At 41.7% G+C, this 17,826-nt stretch overlaps 1 protein-coding gene across 1 annotated transcript in view; it reads left to right on the forward strand.

The window, feature by feature from the left end:
* LIPA (lipase A, lysosomal acid type) overlaps window positions 1–17,826 on the forward strand; it is a 104,535-nt gene that overhangs the window by 31,550 nt on the left and 55,159 nt on the right. The gene's annotated exons all lie outside the window — the stretch shown is intronic.

The raw sequence follows: 17,826 nt of genomic DNA on the forward strand, positions 1-17,826 counted from the left end.
TAAGTTAATTTCATACATATGGAGGTCTCATAGATACAGCCTAAGAAGTGACCAAAGCAAGCAGCTTTTATACCTTTTAGACAAAGAAATAATAAATTTGTGAGGAATTGACAAGGCAAAGAAACTTGGGCTTGGGTACTAATTAGTGGAGAATCTAAGCAGACCTGGTTTACATAGCCTTCTCAGCCCTCAATTCCCTATCTCTGGCGACAAGGATGTCTCGCTACCTCCTGCTACAGTGAGGGTACCTTTCACATGGGAGATTTATTTCCTGCTTTCAGAGGAGGGTCAGAGTGTTCTTGCACTGGCTGTTTTCTCAAGCAACAAATTCAAAATAATCAATATGCCACTGGCATATTTTGGGGCAGCCTGCATTGAACTGTATCACAGGGCCAATCTGTACAGGATCTAAAATGACTCCAAGGATGGAAAAACATTGCTAAAAAGGACCACAGTGTTACAGGTGTGAGGTATCTGACTGCTTTATAGAAACATAGAAACAAACCCAAGACATCACCCAACAGAGGGAATGTCACAGTGCCAACTGCTCCCAAGAGGTCAGTTGGGAAATAGCCCCTTTACTGAGCCCCAGGACCTGCCCCCAATCTAGTCCCCCTCCCAGAACTCCCTGAGCAATTCAAGTGTTAACACTTGCCCAGCAGAGTTTCTCCTTAACCCTGATCCAGTATTGTTGCCAGGGTCTAAGTCCATGCCTATGCCATACCAGTTGTTAAATATTTTGAATACCAACTTGGTGGAAGGGTTTCAGCTCCCTTGCAGCAGTAGCCCTATGGGTACGACATTCCGATTCCTTATTCCTCAGCTAAAGATGCTAAAGGGATGAGGTTTCCAGAGTCCAGACCCCTCTCAGAGTTTTTCTCTGTTAGCTGCATTTCTCCATTCAGTCCCTGAAGAAACGCCAAGAGATGCAAAGCCTTAGGATCTGCTCCGTTTTTTGAGAGCTTGATTTTGGCAAATCTTTGCAGTCTGTTTCCATTTTTTCTCTCTCCTTTGACTCCTGGTTTATTTTCACACCCGTCATAAGATGGTGGATGGCATTGTCTTCACACTTCATTTGATACAGCTGAGAGTTGCCATATCGCAGATGGAGCACTTGTTTGGCTACAGGAGGAAGCTCTTTGCTGAATTCTTTTTGAAAGTAATACTCGCATAGGGAACTCTACCTAATGCACTGTGGTAACCTAAATGGGAGGGAAGTCCAAAAGGGAGGAGATATCTGTATGTGTCTGGCTGATTCATTTCGTTGTGCAGTAGAGGCTAACACAACATTGTAAAACAACCATACTCCAAAAAAAATTAATTAAAAAAAATTTTTTTAAAGAATATCCTTTCCTTTTATTTTTTTCTTTCTATGTTTTGGCATATGTGTTAATTAAATACACAGGGAAGCAGAAATTGGGTGACTGTGGGCAGCAGAAGAACTAGGGAGAGGGTAGTGGGCAGGTCTCTGAGCCTGAGGCTCAGTTTCTCTGAATCAGGCAGTTTTTGTTTGGGATGCTGGCCCTCAGGTTTCTGCTTGTGAGGGCCTCTGCAGGGGCAGCCAAATCCATGGGAACTGATTTCAGTGGAGGTTTGATCTTATGTAGTTTTAAAGAAGTAATTGTTAAAATAGAAAAGTTCAGAAAAAAATGAGAATATAGACTGTCAAAATAACCAAAGGACCAAACAAAACCAATCTGATAAAAGCTCCAAAAGTTTGGATAGACAAAATCAATTAAGGATTTATGACGAGTTCAAATAATTTAGACAGGAAAATAGGAAGTAATAAAGATAAATTAAGGAGAACTAAGGAATTTAAAACATAGCTGATAAAATGGAGTTGAAGTTCAGACAGACAATGAGATTAAAATCATGATGGCAAAACAATAAAAGAGTAGGAAATTATAAAGCTGAAATTTCAAAATACAAAAGCAAAATGCTAGGTAAGAAGGAAGAATAGAAATGAAGAGCAATGCAATGTCTAGAACTTTGGCAATTTCTGTTCTTAACATCTCACTGAGTTGATCTATTAATAATTTTGTACTTGTTGTTTTCATTTTCCTTTGAAATTTAACTTTTACCCTCCTATGGTGTGCTTTTGAAGGAGTTCAGAACAAGTCTTCCCAAAATGTGCCACTTGGGCAAGTGGACTGTTTTGAGCGGAAAGCAATCAAGACCCAGTCAATTCAAGAAAAACTCTGACGTCTCTCTTAATTGCCTAAAAGAACTTGGATAGAGGACCTAGTCCAGGAAGAGAATTATCACGAGAGATAACTGAAGAATATGGGCTAGGGGTGATAAGCTGGGGAGACCTGGGCTGAGCCTGGAGATCAAATTCCTCTCTGTGTCCCATTGTCTCTGATGGCATGGCAAACACTTGTTTGCCAAATATTTGCTCTTCCCATCTTCCTGTGAATTGTCTTCCACCCTTTGCAGTCCCTGACCCTTACCCCCTTCTCCTCGGCTCAGAATGGCACGTAAGCCTCAATTGCCTGCCTGTGGGTCTCATATTCTTGTGGGACCCCCGTATGTCCATAATTAAATTTGTTTTCCTCCTGCTAATCTGTTTTATGTTAATTTGATTATTAGACCAACCAAAGAACCAAGAAGCGTACAGGAAAAAAATTTTCCTCCCCTACACTTTCATAAAAGGGGGCAAGAAGTGCGGCTAGAGAAGGAGGCTTACAAGGCAGCTAGCATTTTCCTTATGGGAAGTGCTCTTTTTCCTTGAGGGTGCCTTTGCAACTCTTCTGGAAAGATTCTTCATTCCTTTGTGTTGGTCCACTAAATAAATAAATAAACAAATAAGCAAAAACCAACGGAAACAGCAAATAAATAAAACCCCTATCTTGAATAAATTTGGAAATAAAAATCATTCATTGCCCTAAATTGTTTTTCAACATTGCCTATGTATTAAGTCCCTGAAATGTTGTTTATTCTTAAACAACTTAAATTTTTTTTTCATGGTATATATTAATCAGCTGTCTTATCAGGGGCCGATATTCTATATTTTATGGATTCTGACATAGACAACCAATAGAAAACTGGGCAGTCTTGTGATACGGCAAGGATGACTCTTGAAATACTTCTCTAAATGGAAGATTATAGTCTCTCATTTTCTTCCTACCCCCTATCTTTCACTTTTTATACCTCCCCTCAATTTGATTAGACCAAGACTGGGCACCCGAACTCGAGTGGAAGCTGGAAATGGAACTGAGAAGGAGGGAGTGAGTGAGTCTTCCCTAGTCTTTATATGTTAAGAGTGCTGTGCATGCTGGGATCTGATGGTGGCCCTATTCTGTATTATATGCTGCAGAGAGAGTGACCCAGATGCACACGGAGAAGACCCAGTGAATAGGTCCCCCAAGCTCCCCAGTGTCCCGTTCTAGTCCTCCTGGGGTCATTCTTGTCCTGTGCATGGATTCTAGGAACTTTAAATCAGTTTCTGCTCATTTCTGTTACTTGTAACAAATGGAGATGTAATTACCCCAAGTAGAATAAACAAAAAAACAGGAGGGAAAAACTCTCTGTCTTTTCAAAGCCCCGGACAGGTCTTAGTGAAGAGCCAGGTTGTCTGAGCCTCTTGATGTAACATGGCAGATGTGGGCCAGGAGAGTGCCTCACTTGGTATCTGACTTTATAATGACAGCAGTCTCCCCTTGTAAAGTTCATGTCCAATCTGGTCTCTCTTCCTTCTCAGTAAGGTTACAGGAAGATTCCCTTAGCACATGAGCTCTTTAGCTCCTTTCTCATTGTATACAGGGAACAGAGAGAGTGAATACAGTTGAGATTATCTCTAACATACAAAACATATAGTCAATTATGCATTTGCAAGATAGAGACATTTAATATATACACGTATGTGAAATTCTTTTGAGTAGGCATTCAAAAGGCATCCAATTTCACTGTGTGGTTTTGAGTTTTTATTTCTATTGGTAAATCAGAAGCTGCTCCCAGATACTTGCTTCCTGGACTCAGACTTGTGAGATTTGTGCCCTAGATGCCCCTAGAAATTCCAAATATTTACACAGCAAACGATTTCTTCCCTTGCTTCTTGTCTGGATGAAAGCCACAGTCACACCATCTACCAGGCATAGAGCCAGTGCTGACACCACATTGTCTTAGAGCAGTACCAGCACCACTGGGGTGGGAGGGGCCTACTGGAAATGCACATCTTTGGATCCCAAACCAGTCCTACCAAATCAGAGTCTCGGGGTTTGGGGGGAAGTATTTAAGCTCAAGTATCAGTCTTTAATAAGCTCTCTGTGGATTTTATACATGCTCGAGCTTGAGAACTACTGTCTTAGACCACAGGAGTGATGCCTGATGACAATCGCTATAGCTAAAGAATCAAAGGAAATGAGAAGAAGGACTGATAGGTCTGTATTATTATGGGAAAGATTCTAAGAGAAGACCATGCTAAAATTCTACGAAATAGGAACAAGATTTCTAAAGATTCTGAGTTACTATAGAAACAGACATCTGAAAGTGTCTCAAATTATTATTTTTTTTCCTATCAGGCAGACATGCTGACTAGTAGTGAAAATATCATACTTCCTCTAGGAAGTAAGTACCGGGGCTGGTACTTCTGGATTCTGGAGCTTCCAGGACTGAGGCTTGGGCATCCAGTCTGACTACCCCACCCTCAATCTGGAGAAAATAGAATAGAAAGCTCCCTTCCTACTCAATGAGCTAACACTTTCTCCCCAGGGAAATCTGATGTTTCTGGGGTATGAGGGGATTTTAGAGGTGGGGACTATTTTCTTCAAGCAGTCCATCTCCAATTCATACTTCAGGTAGGAGGACGCTAGCCAATCAGTAGAATTTTGGGGTAAAACATATTTCTGTTATTTTGCCAGCCCTAATGCAAATCTGAGATGAATGAGCACATTAAAAGTAAAATCCACCTTAGCATGAAGTGGGATTGCTACCCTGAGTACACTTTTAACAATATCTGCTAAAAAGAGATCTTTTGTTAAATAAGAATCTTATTAAAAGCCCCTCACTTATTCCTTTCAAATAAGAAACATAGGACTGTCTACAGGAGCAATTCCCCCAGATCCATCTTTAAATGAAGCACCTGCTTAATTTAATCTCTCTCTCTCTCTCTCTCTCTCTGCCACCTACCTTTCTGCTTCGCTCTTCTCTGACCTCAGTTCTCCGCTTCCCTGTGAGAGATGACTGTAGGAAGCTTGACAGTGTGAGGCAGAAATAACTTAGGAGTACACAAGCCAGCATCCTAAAGACAAATATATGACCTACAGAGATAGATGAGTAGTAAGGCTATAAACAAACACTAAAGCAAAACAATTCAGGAAATTGCCGTTTAGGAGCATGGCTATTTAAGATTCGCTTTCCACAACAAAAATGAGTAGACATTTTCAACACAGTCAGAGAAGAGAGGGTCTTTGCCTCATGATTGCCGTGCACTTCTCAGCTGTTCTGAAAGGCTGCAGTTCAGGCTACTGTGCTCTTCAGAGGTCTTCCTCCTCTGCTTCAACTGAATGTTAGGGACCTCTATAGGGAAGCATCACCAGGTTCATTTGCCTAAATAGACTTTAGGAAAGAGAAATTGAAACTGTAAAGGGAAATTGGCAGGGCTCTAAGAGGAAATGAATCTTAAGTGTTGGGTAAGAGCCAAGCCCATGGGCTACCCTCCTTCCCCACCCCCTGCAGTGAGTCAGAACTTCTTTGTGAATTGTTTTGATGTCTTACATCAGCTGCCATCAAGGGAGCCCAACTCAGGGAAGGATACATTTCCCAAACACTCTGCCTCATTATTGGAATGTTAACCCATCTTCACTCTGTCCACCCTTATCACCAGGATGACCTGCTGGCCCCTGTAAGGAGCAGTTATGTAACTTCCACAGGGCAGGGGAGTTTCATCTGTTTCACTTACTGCTGAATCTCTAGTTCCTGCAGTAATACCTGGCACATGGCAGGCATTCAAAAAGTAGTAGTTGAATGAGTGAATACATGATTAGAACCATGGGCTCTGATGTCAGTCTATCTAGATTTGAAACCAGGCTCCATTTATATGCTGGAAATTACTGAATGTCTCTGTGCTTTAGTTTCTTTCCCTGTGAAATGGGGATACTACCACTACCCTACGGTGTTTGTTGTGAGGATCAAATAGATTAATACATGAAATGCTATTAGAATAATGCCTGGAACATAATAAGTAAATATCAGTTTTTATTATAATTAGTAACTAAAACCATGAACCAAAGAGACCAGAAGGGAAACTTCTAATGTTTGCCTTTTCCAGAGCTTTAGCTGACATTCTGCGATCCATCATGATCACTAACCTAAGCCAAACAATTCCTAACATCTCTACACATTCTTGGCTTCCCTGAGCTCCACATTTTGAATCCCCGTGGGTCACCTTAGTATTTAGCATCTGCACATCTCAATTTGCAGCCAGAGTGGTTTGTTATGATAGAGGAAATGTGCTTTATCCTTATTCATATCCTTAATCATAAAGGGATTACAGTGTACATAGACTCAAGAGGGAAAAGGTAACCACACCAGGTGTCTTTGAGGTCAGGAAATTGCACAGAGTGTAAGTGAAACATTCCCAGTAAAACTGAGGTTGCTGATGCAGGTTATTCAGTTTTGGGGAAAGCATTATTTATCGTGGATTTTTCTGTGCAGGGCAGGGTGGAAGCAGAAGCTATGCTTCGTGACGATTCCCTACCCTTTTATTAGGCCACACAGCTAAGCCTATCCCAGTTGGTAACCCTTACTCGTAGGTCTCACTCAAGAGTTACAAGTTCTAGTTCTATTTACAAGTTGTATGATGTATTTATAGAAATGCAGGCTAGATGTACAAGAAATGCTGAAATAGGAAACTAGAACACTGTGGCTTTTGTTTTGGTTTTTGGAATTTGCATTCAAGAAAACTATTGGATAGAAATGTTTAAATCTTGTCAATAAAGGTCCTGGCTGGGGAGAAGCACAGAGAAGGCACATGGCCACTGTGTTTTGAAGTGCGTAGAGGTACTGATTTATTCTTCAGAAATCTGTGTGGCCCGTGCCTGTGTATGATGCTTTCGCAATAGGAATGCATCAGCAGATGAGGCTGCTGGGTTAGTTTGAGAGTACATGGTGTGATTGCAAAATAGAAACTGGAAAGGAAAATCAACTCACTCCTAGCAGTATTTCTGTTTAGAGGAAAATAAAACTTAGTGAAGAGTTCTGATTACTCAGCTTGTTAGCAATATTTATGTGTCTGTGTCCTAAACTATAGGCCTAGGGCTGCCCCTGTCTCAGTCTAGACTAAGAGAGAGTCCTCATTTGCTGTTCCCCAGAATGAGGAAAGCCACCTTGAGGGGCTGCATCAGCTACAAAGTGGTATAATGCCTTAGTTCTCACATTGTCATCAACCCCCAGCAGTACCAGCGTCACCTGGGAACCTGCTGTAAGGGCAAATTCTCAGGCTCCATTCCAGACCACACAAACCAGAAATTCTAGGGGTGGGGTCAAGCAACTCATGGACCCATTAGATGTAAGAGAAGGTTGGGAAATGTAGTCCAAACTGGAAAGCCCCCTTCCCAATGACAGCATCATGCTATGGAGGTGGGAGCACTAATTGGGATGGGCCATGAGTATCCTACTCTGGCCCTAAATACCCACACTGTACCCTTCTTCCCAAACACGGAACCTTCCCAAGGAAGTCAGCCCTTGGGAATCAAGGCAATCATTGCACCCAGCTTGTGATCAGAGATCTCTGGGTGATTCACTGTCCTCCCCAGTGATCTGGGTGTGACTCCTTGTGGTCTGGTGATTAAAAAAACTAAAAGACTAGATAAGGCTAGATAACTCGTGTGTACCACATGCAATGGTGGGGTGTGATAACTGTAATAAACACTCTCAGTTGAAAAAAAAGGGAACTTGGAGGAATCTCAGAGGTCACAAGTCCGTAGCAATGATGAAATTCCGCTAGATAAGCATTTTGAAGATCCTCTATCCTGGCAATGGTGGAAGTTTCTTAGTTAGACCCTGATTTTGCTCTCTGATGGGAATTATTTTGCCATTGTTCTCCATATCCCTGACTCCAACCTCTGGGAGTTCTTTTTTTGACATTTACTCTCTTATTCTCACCTCTTCTGCCCGGGCTAGGGGTTCTGTTTTTACCTTTTTGGTCTCAGAGACTCCTATACTTACATAGAACCTTTGTTGGTAGCATCCCTAAGGAGAGCATTTATTCAAACATTAATACCCTCAAAGAATGCCTCAAGTATTTGTCAGTGTTTGGTTCTGAGAATAAAAAGAGTATGAAAAGTAGATTATCATGGAAGCGTTGGTAGGTAAAAGAGAGATGAAAAAGGCCACCTAAAAGGGTAAAAGGGATAGCAAGAGTAGTCAGCAAACGTGTGGATTAAGTGTTCTCAGCATGGATATGAATTCCTGAAAAAAAAAATTGAAATTAGCAGTAGGAACATTTCCACCTCTCTCATCAGCTGCCTCCCCAGGTCTCTGGCAAAGCTTCTAGGGTACATCACGGTTTCCAACCAATCTTTGCATCTGCCTTTAGACTCCTTTTGTACTAACTATAGTGCTGCAGGCAGAGACCCCCAGGCTCATGCAAGGCCAAGCAACACCAGCTAAAATTGCCCCTCAAAGTCAGGGAAGGTAAGTATCACTATGAAATAAAAACCCTGGTCCCTGCCTTTCTAGAGTTTACAATCTGATTTCAAGATTAAACTTTCACACATCTGATGACAGAGAGGCAAACCCTTCAAAACTGAAAAGCACATGGAATGGACGAAGCTAATATTGGGAAATGAGACAGCTGAAGGCTGTGTGTGTTATCAACAGAAGCACAGTATTGTAGTGTGAACTGTTAAAGATGTGTGCTTTTCATTTTGGTACCCCTTCATTTATCATGTTACTTGATACCCATTGGGAGCCCAAGACAAGTTTGCTGCACAAAAAGTAAATTCCCTAATACTGATAGCAGAAAAGAGCAGAGTAGGTTAGAGCAAACTTCCCAGGAGAGAGGTTAGAGCAAACTTCCCAGGAGATGATGAAATTTTTTAAAATGGGTTTTGGTAGATATAATTATGGGTTGGCAAAAAGAGAAGGCATTTTGTGTACGTTTGGGGAAGGGGGGAGTGAGCAGATGGGTGGTGGTGGTAGAGATTAAGGCATGGGAAAAGATCTGGAAATGGAAACTAGTTAATTACGTGCAGAGATTTTCAAACATTGACTTGGGTGGCCTGCACACAGTTGAAACTCTTTGTAGAACGAACACTGATGAAGTAGTCACAGCATTCTGGTCTGATCAGCTTTGTTTTGAATATGTTTTGTTAGTTATGTTAGATGACTATGTAATATTTGCTTTGGACATCAAATTCAAAATTCAAAAAAATATACAGTTGAAAATAAGTCTCCCTTCTATTTGAACTCCCTAAGTTCCTTCTCTAGAAACTATTCCAGGAGGGAAAGGGGGGGTAGGAAGGGATAAACTGGAAGATTGGGACTGACACATATACACTACTTATATAAAATAGATAACTAATAAGGACCTACTGTATAGCACAGGGAACCCTACTCAGTACTCTGTAATGGCCTACATTTTGATTTTTAATGTTACATTCAAATCTAATTCGTTTTATAATGATTTTGAATTCTTTCACTTCCTGAAGGTACACAGTGTGCCCTCCTCTCACCAATAGCAGGTGGCATTTCAAGGATGTTTATTAAGCATGCAGAAGTGTGTTAATTGGTGTGAGGAAATGATCAAGCTCTATAGCTAAGACAAATGTAGGCTATCATGTGTTCTATCATATGTAAAATATAATAGAACCTTGAGAAAGAAGATAGATAATGATAATAAAAATAAGAGCTAACATCTATTGAGCACTAATTACATGCCAGGCACTGTTCTAGGGGCTTTACTTGTATTAATTCACATAATCCTCACAACAACCCTGTAGGGCAGGAGCTATTATTTGCGGATGGGGCATTAAGTAACTTGTTCAAGGTCATATAGTTTATTAAGTGGTAGAGATAGAATTTGAACCCAGGCAGTCTAGCTTCAAAGCCTACACTCTTTTTGTTTGTTTGTTTTTATAATTATAGTTGATTTATAATATTGTGTTAGTTTCAGGTGTATGGCCAAGTGATTCAGTTATATATATATGTTTCAGATTATATATGTTTTTCAGATTATTTTTCATTAATAGGTTATTACCAGATACTGAATGTAGTTCCCTGTGTTGCCTGGTAAGTCCTTGTTGCTTATCTATTTTATGTATAATAGTAGAAAACAGCATGGAGTTTCCTTTAAAAACTAAAAATAGAGCTACCATATGATCCAGCAATTCCATTCCTAGGCATATATCCAAAAAAGATGAAACTCTAATTAGAGAAGATACATGCACCCCAGTGTTCATAGCAGCTCTATGTACAGCCACCAAGACATGGAAGCAACCTACGTGTTCATCAGCAGACGACTGGTTTAATCAAATGTGGTGTATATATATACATACACAATGGAATGTTACTCTGTGATAAAAAAGAATGAAATATTGCCATTTGCAGCAACATGGATGGACCTAGAGATTATCATACTAAGTGAAGTAAGTCAGACAGAGAATGACAAGTATTGTATCACTTATATGTGGAATCTAAAATATAATACAAATGAATCTAGATACGAAACAGAAACAGACTCACAGACATAAGAAACAAACTTATGGTTACCAAAGGGGAAAGCGGGGGAGGGATAAATTAGGAGTACAGGATTAACAGATACAAACTACTGTACATAAAATAGATAAGCTTCAAAGCCTACACTCGTAACTACTAGTCTAAAACTATAGATAGCAGCTATGTAAATATAATTCATTTGTTAATCAAACATTTGATTTGAAATACACACACATAGTGTGTGTGTATGCATGTACGTATCCACAAATGTTTGTTGAACAAACGAATGAATTTATGTGTCTATCTATATGTCTGTTATTCCCTTGTTCAACAGTGAATATGGCCAGGTGCCATTTTAGGCACTAGAGACATGGCAGTGAAGAAGACACACAGGTCCTTACTCTCTCTCGGCTCACGTTCCATTGGGAGAAGATAGCAATAAACTACAAATATGGGACCATACAAGAAAATATCCTTGCACTCTACTATCCTGTCATGATTACTGCTGTCCTGGTAAAATTAAAATTGAGAGTATTGATGGGTGCTAGGGGGGTGGAGTTATTTTAGGGAGAGTAGTTTGAAAAAGACTCTGTAAGGAAGACACATTTAAGCTGTGACCTAAATGACAAGAAAGAACTAGGTGTTCAAAGATCTGGGGGTTAGGGGAAACCTTTCTAGGCATAAAGAAGAGCAACTGCAAAGGCCCTAAGGCAAAGATGAACTTGGCGTGTTTAAGAAAAGAAGGCTGGTGTGGATGCTGCAAGGGAGAGAATCCTGTGAGGTGAGTCAGAGAAGCGGACAGGGACCAGATCACACGCGGACCTTGACCTGCCGGATGGGATAAGGAGCCTGGCTGTCATTCTTAGTGACGTATGAAACCAAAGGGAGGGGTGTGTGTCGGGGGAGAGCTTAAGCAGAGGAGTGACTTGATATATATTTGAACAAGATCGTTCTGGCTGCTGGATGGATTTTAGGAAGTCAAGTATGCAAACTGCTAGACCAGTTAGGGAGCTGTTGCTGGGGTCCAGGCAAGGAGTGATGGTGGATAGCAGAAGAGACCGAGAAAAGTGAACGTATTTGGGGTATATTTTGAATGTCAGGTCACCAGGGCTCGCTGATGATTGCATCTGGAGTATAAAGTAAAGAGAGAAATTAGGATTATAGTGAGTTTTTGACTTGAGCAACTTGAGGGGCTCTGGTAACACTGAGATGCAGAAGACAACAGGAAAAGTAGGTTTATGGGAGAAACCAAGGTTTCTGTTTTGAAATTGTCAAATTGAGATGCCTATTGGATATCCAAGTGGAACTGTTAAGTCAATAGCTGGCTATTTGAGCCTAGAGTTCAAAGGTCAAGGCTGGAGTGGTAAATCTGAAAGTCCTGAGCATGTAGGTAGTTCTGAAAGCCTTGGGTCTGAAAGCCATTACCTATAGAAAGAGTGTAGAGGTAGAGGAGAGGGCTGGCCCGGACGGAGCCTTGGGGCACAGGGACGGTCAGGGATTGGATAGAGGACGAAAAGCAGCAGAAGAGGCTGAGGAGTGGCTGGCGAGGAGGGAAGAAGGCCAGAAGGTGATGCTGCCCTAAGAACAAGTTAAAAAAAAATTTTAAAGTTCCACAGAGGAAGTGGTGGAGTTAGTGTCGTGCTCCGAACGCAGGCTGGGAAAGAATTTCCAGACACAGAGTATTTCAGAACAGTGAGTTTACTGAGAAACAAAGAGCAGATTTAGTGCGGGGCGCTGAAAATACAGCGGGCCGACTTCCTGACAGACCAAGGAGAGCCGACCCCTTTCGCGGGCTAGCAGCCAATTTTTATAGCCTCAAGAAAAAGAAAATTCCTGCTGGAAGGATGGCGTTAGGTGATTGGTCAGGATGCTATATGGTGAATATTTTACCTAATATGGAGTCGGGGAGCCGGCCGGTTTAGGTCAGAGCCCATGGCAACTGTCGCTATGGGGCTTGGTTAGTTCTGGAGATATTTGTCCAGTGCCCTCGGTATAGGGGTCCACAGTTAATTCTTGATTAAAAACTAGAACGGAGGCTTCCCTGGTGGCGCAGTGGTTGAGAATCTGCCTGCTAATGCAGGGGACACGGGTTCGAGCCCTGGTCTGGGAAGATCCCACATGCCGCGGAGCGACTGGGCCCGTGAGCCATAACTGCTGAGCCTGCGCGTCTGGAGCCTGTGCTCCGCAACAAGAGAGGCCGCGACAGTGAGAGGCCCGCGCACTGCGATGAAGAATGGCCCCCACTTGCCGCAACTAGAGGAAGCCCTCGCACAGAAACGAAGACCCAACACAGCCAAATAAATAAATAAATAATAATTAAAGGTGCTAATAATTAAAAAAAAAAAAAAAAAGAACTAGAACGAAGACAGAAAGGTAACCACTGGATTTGGCAGCACACTGATCATTGGCAACTTAGTGTGTAAAGATGTGAGTCAAAAGTGATGAAGTAAATGCTCCTTTGGGATGAGTTGAGGAGAAAACAAGAAGTGAGGAGACAATTCTTCTGAGAAGTTTCACTGTAAAAGCAGGAACTTGGGTGGCTATAGCTGGAGATGGCTGAGGGGAGATTATTTTTGAAAGTGGGTGGTATTAATGAATGTTTATGTGCTGATGAGAGTGACACAGTAGGGATGGAAAAACTGTGATACCAAAGAGCTGATAATTGCTGGAGAGAAGTCTTTAAGGAGGTGAAATGGGATGTGAACTAGAACAAAATTATGATGTTCGACCTTCTTTTTTTTAAACACTAGGGATAATTCATCCAAACTATGGAAGGGAAGGCAGGCTGAAGGCATAGATTTAGGCAGGTAGAAGATATGGTAGTGACATGTGAGGGTGGTTCTCTAAGTTTGCTTCTTAGGGAAGGTATACACCAAAATGTTAGCAATACTTTTAATCTTTATTTATTTCTCTGTGTTTCCTTCTCCTCTACCTCTAAGTTTTTGCTTTTGAGCATGCATTTCTGTAAACCAAGAAATGTAGACATTATGACTCCCTGGAATCGGGACTCGATAGTTTCCACTTGCCCCTTCAGATCCACTCTGCATCCTTCTCCACCAGACTGTCACCGTCAGAGAGGGAGCTCCATGGTCTCTGGCTTCCCAGTGGGTTTGGCCAAAGGGAGACACAAAAGCTCAGAGGGAGGGAGTGGTATCCTCGAGTATTCACTTCTGGGGCTTCCACCCTGCAGAACTTTCCTCTCCTGAAGCCCACAGGTGCTGTCAGTTGGCCTTCTGTTTACAATTCTTTTTTTAGGTTCCTATAACTTCTCCTTTCTCTTGCGGCTTGGGGACCTAGTGTGTTATTAGCCCCAGGGTATTACATCACCTCTTCTTATCTCTGAACCCAAACCACTTCCTTATTCAACTTTCTTTAATTACTCAGCTTGAGTTCAACATCAGTTTCCTGCTAGGAACCTGAGTTACACAGAAAAAGAAAGAAAACCTTAAAAACCAAGACTCAGGACCTGAGAACTAATTGGCAGATGAAATCAGCACATTCTTTTTGTGACCTTGTGCAAGTTGTTTAGCCTTTCTGAGCTTAGATTTCTTATATCTTTTGTGAGGATTAAATGAGATACATATAAAGTGCCTGTAACATTGCCTGGCACATAGAACGCATCTGAAAATGTTATTTGTTAGTACTGTTATCATTATGGGCAACAACAAGCTACATTAATCAAGTGAGGCCATTCACAGGGATCATCTTATTTGATACTCACAACAGCCCCAGGAGGTAGGTGGTCAATAACCCCATTTTCAGATGAGGAACTGAAAGAGCTAGTTTCTTACACAGTATCACACAGCAAATACATTGCCATTTCAGTCAACCAAATGTGTGTGTGTGTGTGTGTGTGTGTGTGTGTGTGTGTGTACAGGAAAAGAAACGTCATTGTTGAGCAATGCATTCTTGATTTCTGGGATGATGACAGAAGTCATAGCACCAGAAGCCTCTGCTAATAATAGCAGCAGCACCAACAAATGAAACCATGCTGCATTTATGTGGGTTCTGAGAGGAAGAAAACTCGAAGAATGTCGATCCTCAGGGAAGTCATCTCCCTTCCATCAGACATAGAAATGACAGTTCTTGCTGGGAGCCCCAGTCCCCATCCTTACCCATAGTCTCTTGTCATGGTCCAAGGATCAGGGGAAATTTTCTTCATCTTGCCAGATTTCAGTAGCATAAACAGTATTGTTGTTTGAGTCAATGGATACAAGATCCAGGATGCTAAGGGACAGACATCAGTCAAAAATGTTTTTTAAAAAAAAAATCCCTTTATTTTCTAATTAAAATACTGTGAAGACATGATCTGCCCTGGTTAGCTGTCCAACACAGAGGTCTCTCTTTTTAACTTGTGGGCTGCTTTTGGGAACTGAGCAGAGCAGAGACTTGAGCACCCCCCCTTTTAAGAGGACCCACACCAAAGGCTGCCTGGAATCAGGCACCGTGGACATATCCTATGTCCATAGAGATGGTCCTTTCCCTCAAGGTCATCTGTCTCCTTCTCTAATTATCCCCAAATGACTGACAATGACGACGTCCATATATGTTTCTCATTTTCATTTGGGTTTCCATTCTCTCTTCTCTAACGAAGACAATTCAAAGCAACAAGTGTGCAACTATTCTTACAGCAGAATGCAAGACCAGAGGCAATCCTTTGCTCTATTTTAGATTCTTGTTATTATTTAATTAAATTATGTCTCATAGGAAGCATTGAAACATTTCAAGTAACCAAAAAATACCCCAGAGGGTGTCTGTACTTTTGTCCAGGGGTCCCTGGCACACCATCAGCAGTTTCTACCATCTGGTGAGTCTCAAGGATCCCAGGAATGGGAATCACAGCTATAATAATGTTCTCTAGCAGAGATTGCTAACTTTTTTAAAGGGCCAGATAGTAACTATTTTCAGCATTGTGGGCAACAGAGTCTCTGTCTCAACTCCTTAACTCTGCTGTTACAGTGCAAAAGCGGTCATAGACAATACATGTTCCAGTAAGACATATTTACGAAAGCAACTGGCAGACTGTACTATCGTCCACGAGCTGTAGGGCGTTAGTCCTTGCTCTATGGCCCAATACATTATTCATATTCACAGAGCATCTTGAGGAAATGGCACATAGTGTTATTCACTCTACCTCCTTTTACTTCAAATTTCTGTTATTTTTTAAATTTTTTATTTATTATTATTATTTTTTTTGGTATTTTTCGGCTGTGCTGCACGACATACAGGATGGTTCCCTGACCAGGGATCGAACCTGGGCCTCTGCAGTGAAAGCGTCACATCCTAACCACTAGGCCACCAGGGAACTCCCAAATTTCTGTAATTACAACAAATGACCTACAGGAATATCTCATTGAACATCCCAAACATACCATCTCCGTCTATACATTGGCTAAATCTTTTGACTAAGTGATCAGTAAAGTCCTGACAATTGTGGCCTGATCCTCTCCTTAGCAGGCTCCTCGCTGCTCCCCACTTTACAATTTTTTTTCCTAGCAGACTTCTTCGCTGGCTGTCAAAATGCGATTTGATTGATACTTGGGTAAATTGGGGCAGACATGGTTTCTTAAACAGGAAACAAAAAGCATTAACCATGGAAGAAGTCTTGGTGGCAAAACACTTGCTAGGGTTTACTAAAAGGTGCAGAGTGCTGTGAAGATTTAAATGAAGAAGTGATCACATAAAATTCTCTGAGGCATAAATGGTTAGAAGACTTTGCTGCAGAAGCAGCTCTTGGATGCTCGCTGAAGGATGCTGGAATGTTACTGAGGTGGGAGCACTGCTGGAGACTTCCAAAGACTTAAAAGTAATACAAGAACAGTGAAGGCTTTATTGGGCACCAGAGAGCATTCCATTTGATGGCATGTCATTGTTTAGAGCTAGAGAGAAAAGTTGGAGGCAAGTGTGGGAAGCCTTGAATCATCCATCAAAGGCATTATAAGAGGATTGTCCTCTCTAGAATGGGTATTATGGTTAAGCCAAGATGAGTAGAAAGTTTCTTCTTGAGTATCAGCTCCCATGAATTGGTACCTGATGTCTCTCGTGGTCACTCCAAGGAGTAGTGGTGTATTGATACATATATATATGTATGTATATATATATATATATTTTTTTAAGTAATTAATTAATTTATTTATTTTTGGCTGTGTTGGGTCTTCGTTTCTGTGCGAGGGCTTTCTCTAGTTGTGGCAAGCAGGGGCCACTCTTCATCGCGGTGCGCGGGCCTCTCACTATCGTGGCCTCTCTTGTTGCGGAGCACAGGCTCCAGACGCGCAGGCTCAGTAGTTGTGGCTCAAGGGCTTAGTTGCTCCGTGGCATGTGGGATCTTCCCAGACCAGGGCTCGAACCCGTGTCCCCTGCATTAGCAGGCAGATTCTCAACCACTGCGCCACCAGGAAAGACCCCTATATATATATATTAACAGCATGATTCCAGTGGTATATTTCTAGCATGACACAATTATCCAGCCAGATGTTTTCCTTTCCCCAAATTTCCGGGTATAGCTGACTCACCCCTGTCAATCCACCACAGACTGTAGAAGTCCCGATGCCCGAAGTCCAAAGCTGCAGATTTCTGCAGCTTCACATGGGTTTCTGTGCTCATGGCCTCCTGAGTTCCCTCTTCCCAGACTCCATGTTTATGCTGCTTGTTTTGACCTAGATGTGAAATTAACACCTCCACACAGCACCGCCAAAATACCCATTCACACAATGCAACAAACGATTTTGCATTTGTTGCCAAAAAAAAGCCAGGTCACCCAGCTTCCTCCCAGCTCTGAATCCCTTTTGTCAGAGGACACCCGGTCCCCACACCCCATCTCTCTCCTTCCTGTATCCAGGGACAAGATGTCCTCCCACTCTGAACCAAGAAAATGTACCAGTTTATTTTTCTCAAAAAAAGAAAAAGAAAAAAAAAAAAACCATGAAAAAAGAAAACAGAACCCCCACACACAAAAGGAATTGAGATGCCAGTTGCTACTTTAAAAAGGAAAAGTCAACTCATTCCACACGAAAATGCTAGTGGAATCCCAGTGTTCTAAGACTGTGGATAAATTTTCTTTGTGGTTTTCTGTATTTTCTTAATTTTCTGAGTAGTCCTTTTCAAGAACTACAAAAGAAAAGTGGTGGTGTTTTTCAAGCACTCACTTCTGAAGGGGCTGTGGAAACCTTT

This window comes from Balaenoptera ricei, chromosome 16 (genome assembly GCF_028023285.1).
Source record: "Balaenoptera ricei isolate mBalRic1 chromosome 16, mBalRic1.hap2, whole genome shotgun sequence".
Taxonomy (NCBI): domain Eukaryota; kingdom Metazoa; phylum Chordata; class Mammalia; order Artiodactyla; family Balaenopteridae; genus Balaenoptera; species Balaenoptera ricei.